This window comes from Triticum dicoccoides, chromosome 1B, assembly GCF_002162155.2.
Source record: "Triticum dicoccoides isolate Atlit2015 ecotype Zavitan chromosome 1B, WEW_v2.0, whole genome shotgun sequence".
Lineage (NCBI taxonomy): Eukaryota > Viridiplantae > Streptophyta > Magnoliopsida > Poales > Poaceae > Triticum > Triticum dicoccoides.
In genome coordinates this window covers 133,281,121-133,285,898 of record NC_041381.1, presented here as the reverse complement: position 1 = coordinate 133,285,898, position 4,778 = coordinate 133,281,121, and positions in this window count along the sequence as shown.

The following is a 4,778-nucleotide window of genomic DNA, read 5'->3' as shown; positions in this document are numbered from 1 at the left end:
CGAACCCGGTGCCAGGCGGAAAAGATAGACTATACATTCTTATGGGCATGACACTTATCATATAGGTAAAAGAGGGCAATCCCCAAGCTCTTCTCGGGGGACCCGGAGTCTTTATATATAGTACAAAAGGTAGCGTGATACATACTGCTTTCAACTGTAAAACCTTCGGAGGAGGTTTGCGTTCCATGGCATCTCTGTCTCTTTGCCTGAATCATCCCTCTTGCGCGCTCTGGGCTTTTGGGCATCAATCAGATAGTAGGCATCGTTGCCCAACACCTTACCAATGATAAAAGGGACTTCCCAAGGTGCCGAGAGCTTGTGCTGTCCAGCTATTCGCTGGATCAGCCGGAGCATAAGGTCTCCCTCCAGGAAGGACCTTGGCTTCACCTTGCGGTTGTAGTATCAGCGCAGACTCTGCTGGTAGATGGCCGACCGGCTGAGTGCCAACAGCCGGGCTTCCTCCAGCAAGTCGACGCTGTCTTCTCGTGCCTCCTTGGCGTCCGCCTAGGTGTACATGGTGACTCTTGGGGAGTCAAACTCAATATCCGTCGGGATGACGACTTCGGCACCATAGGCGAGGAAGAAGGGCGTGAAGCCTATTGACTTGTTTGGAGTTGTGCGCAGGCTCCAGAGGATGGCTGGCAGCTCATCGAGCCAGCAGCCGGCCGAACGCTCCAGAGGCTCGACCAGTCGGGGCTTGAGGCCGGACAAAATGAGGCCGTTTGCACGCTCCACTTGGCCGTTTGACTGTGGGTGGGCAACGGACGCTAAGTCCAGGCGGATGCCCTGTGTTGCACAGAAACGAGCCAAGGCTCCCTTGGCGAAGTTGGTGCCGTTGTCGGTGATGATGCTGTGTGGGATGCCATATCGCGTGGTGATGTCGGCGATGAAAGTCCAGGCAGTCGGCCCATTCAGCTTCTTGATTGGTTTTGCCTCTATCCACTTGGTAAACTTGTCCACAGCAACAAGCAAGTGACTCATGCCACCGCGGGCCGTCTTGAATGGTCCCACCATATCCAGTCCCCATACAGCAAAGGGCCAGGCTATGGGAATGGTCTTGAGTGCAGAAGCCGGCAGGTGTGGCTTGGAGCGGAACCTCTGGCACCCTTGACACTTCTGAACTAGCTCTTTGGCCTCTTCCAGGGCGGTCGGCCAGAAGAACTCGTGGCGGAAAGCCTTGGCCACAAGTGATCTTGAAGCCGCGTGGTGGCCACACTCGCCCTGGTGGATATCTCTGAGTATTGCTTGGCCTTGGTCCGACTCCACACACCGCTGATAAACCCCTGTTATGCTTCATCGCACCAGCTCTCTGTTGACTATGGTGTAAGCTGCAGCTCGCCTCTGCACTTTTCGGGCTGAGACTTCATCGGTTGGCAGCTCTTTATTCACCAAGAACTTGAGGATTGGCTGGGCCCATGAGGGCGCCGCAATTTCTTCGACTGCGACTACTGCAACTTAAATGAGGGTGGCTGGGCTGGGAGGCGGCATGTTGGCAGCTGCTTCCGCCTGCTGTGTTGGAGAAGTCCCCAGGCCGACTGCTGAAGTCCCCGAGCCGGGTTCTGAAGTCCCTGGGCCGGGCGCGGCTGTAGCAGTCCCTGGGCCGCCTGTCGAAATCCCTGTGCTGGCCTTTGGGATCGCCAAGTCGGATCCGACTGCTTTGGGGGGGGGGGGCGGCACAAAGATGTAGTCTGAATCAGGAGACGGCTTGACAGACGGCTTCAGAAGGCGGTGTAGGATGACGCCGACTGGTATTTCTTGTCGGGTGGAGCCAATCCGTGCCAGAGCATCTGCTTGCTCGTTGTCATTTCTTGGCACGTGAAGGAACTCGCACCCATCAAAGTATCCGATGAGTTGCTGCACGAGGAAACGGTAGCTTGCCATGTTTGCATCCTTGGCGTCCCAGTCGCCTGATGACTTCTGGACCACCAAGTCGGAGTCACCATAACACAGGATCCGGCGAATGCCGAGTTCCTTGGCAAGCCGGAGCCCGTGTATGAGTGCCTCATATTCTGCTACGTTGTTGGAGGCGGCGAAGTGGACTTGCAACACGTATTTGAGCTTGTCGCCTTTGGGAGAGGTGAGGACGACGCTGGCTCTCAGGCCAGTGCGCATTTTTGAACCATCAAAATGCATCCGCCAATGAGTGGAGTCTGGTGCAGGCGGCAAATATTGGGTCTTGGCCCAATCGACGAGGAAGTCGGCCAACACTTGTGATTTGATGGCGGTGCGAGGTTGGTAGTAGACGGTGTAAGGGGCCAGATCAATAGCCCACTTGGCCACTCGGCCAGAAGCATCTCGACTCCCAATGATCTCAGCAAGTGGAGCTGTGCAGACAATGGTTATTGGGTGCTCTTGAAAGTAGGGCTTCAGCTTCTTGGCGGCAAAGTGCACACCGTAACACATCTTCTGGTAGTGGGGGTAGTTTTGCTTGGAGGCGGACAATACTTCACTCAAGTAATACACCGGTCTCTAGATCGGCAATGCTTTGTCCTTCTCCTTGCGCTCTACTACCATGACTATGCTGACAACCCGACTGGTGGCTGCAATGTAGAGGAGCATGGTCTCCTTCTCAGTCGGAGCCGCCAGGACAGGCGAGGTTGCCAACATCTTCTTGAGTTGGAGAAATGCTTCGTCCGCCTTGTCGTTCCACTCGAAAAAAGAGGTCTTCTTCATGAGTTGGTATAGGGGAAGGGCCTTCTTGCCCAGCCGACTGATGAAACAGCTGACTGACGCCAAGCAGCCGGTGAATTTCTGCACGTCCAGCAGTCGGGTGGGCACTTTCATCATATTAATTGCCTTGATCTTCACGGGCTTGCAGTCTATGCCGCGCTCTGAGACTAGGAAACCGAGGAGCTGGTCGGCTGGTACTCCAAAGACACATTTCTCCGGGTTGAGCTTGATCTGGAATCAGCGCAGGTTCTCAAAGGTCTCCTTGAGGTCCTCCAGCAGCGTGCCACGCTTCTCCGTCTTCACCACCACATCATCCACATATACATGGGCATTTCTGCCGAGCTGCTTGAGGAGGCACTTTTGCATGCAACGCTGGAACGTGGCGCCGGCGTTTCTCAAGACAAACGTCATGGTCAGGTAGCAGAAGGCTCCAAATGGCGTGATGAAGGCAGTCTTCAGCCTGTCGGCCGGGTTCAGTTTTATCTGGTGATACCTGGAGTATGCATCCAAGAAACTCAACAGCTCGCATCTGGCTGTGGAGTCTATTACTTGATCAATCCTCGGCAGAGCAAAGGGATCATTGGGGCAGGCTTTGTTGAGGCTGGTGTAGTCAATGCACATGCGCCACTACTTGTTCTTTTTCAACACTAGGACTGGGTTGGCCAGCCACTCTAGAAAGAATACTTCCATGATGAATCCGGCTGCTAGGAGTCGGGCTATCTCTTCTCCGACAACTCTTCTCTTCTCTTCTGATAGGCGGCGCAAGGGCTGCCTGACCGACTTGACGTCAGGTCGGACATGTAGCTTGTGCTCGGCGAAATCCGTCGGAACACCCGGCATGTCTTTGGGAGACCATGCAAAGATGTCCCGATTCTCACGGAGGAAATCGATGAGCTCGCTTTCCTATTTGCTGTCAAGGCATGTGCCTACGACAGCGTGCCTCTCCGGGTGCTCCGGGTCCAAGGGTATTTTCTTTGTTTCCTTGGCCGGCTTGAACGAGCCCTCAACCTCCGACTCCTGGGGGGTGGGTGACATTTCCGGCTTCTTGCCTGCCAACGCCACCACCCGATCAAGGAGCCGCTTCTCGGCAGCAATCACGAGGGACTCGGCCAGCCGGCTACTATCTGCAGCGCAAGTGATCGACTTCTTGTAGTCTCCGACTACTGTCAGGATTCCCTTGGTACTCGGCATCTTCATCTTGAGGTAGGCGTAGTGGGGGACTGCCATGAATTTGGCCAGAGCAGGCCGGCCTAGCAGTGCATGGCAGGGGCTCTCAAGGTCCACCACTTCAAACCAGACTGACTCTCGGCGAAAGTGATTCTTGTCTCCCAAGAGGACATCAATCTGGGTTTTGCCAATTGGTGAGCAGGAAACGCCAAGGACTATACCATGGAATACAGTCCGACTGCGGACGAGCTGCTTCTACTTGATTCCCAACTTCTCCATCGTGTCACGGTATAGGATATTGATGCTGCTGCCGCCATCTATCAAGACTCTGGAAAAACGGGCTGCTCACCTCTCCGTTGCAAGGGTATCTTCTAGGACTAGGGCATACGAACCGAGGGAAGGCATCACTTCCGGGTGGTCGGCCCTGCTCCAACTGATAGGCTTCTCAGAGCAATGCATGAACTCTGGAGTATTGGAGGCCACTGCCTGCACTTCTTGTTGTTGTTGTCGTCTGCTGTGCCTGTCATCGGCCACGCTGGTAAACACAACATAGGTTCCGTGCTCCTCCGGGTACTCGTCTTGTATGGCACCGACTGGTCGGGCCGCCGGCTGCTGGGGCTGAGGAGGCGGCGGTCCGGCAGGCGGAGGAGGCAGGAGTCCATCTCCCTTGGCAATTCTAGTGAGCCAGTGACACTTCCGAGTGGTGTGGTTGGAGGGCTTCGCGCCGCTATGGAACTTGCAGGGTGCATCCAAGGTTTGCTCGTAAGAGAAAGCAGGCAACCAATTGGTCTTACCGCCCTTCTGTCGCTTGGGGGGCGGCTGCCCTTCTGGCTGCTGATCCTCGACCGTCGCCACCTGCCGGCTGGTGGAAGCCGGCTAGGTGGCCTTCCGCTTGTTATCACCTGGTTGCTGTCGCCGACTGGTGTCACCAGCCGGAGTCC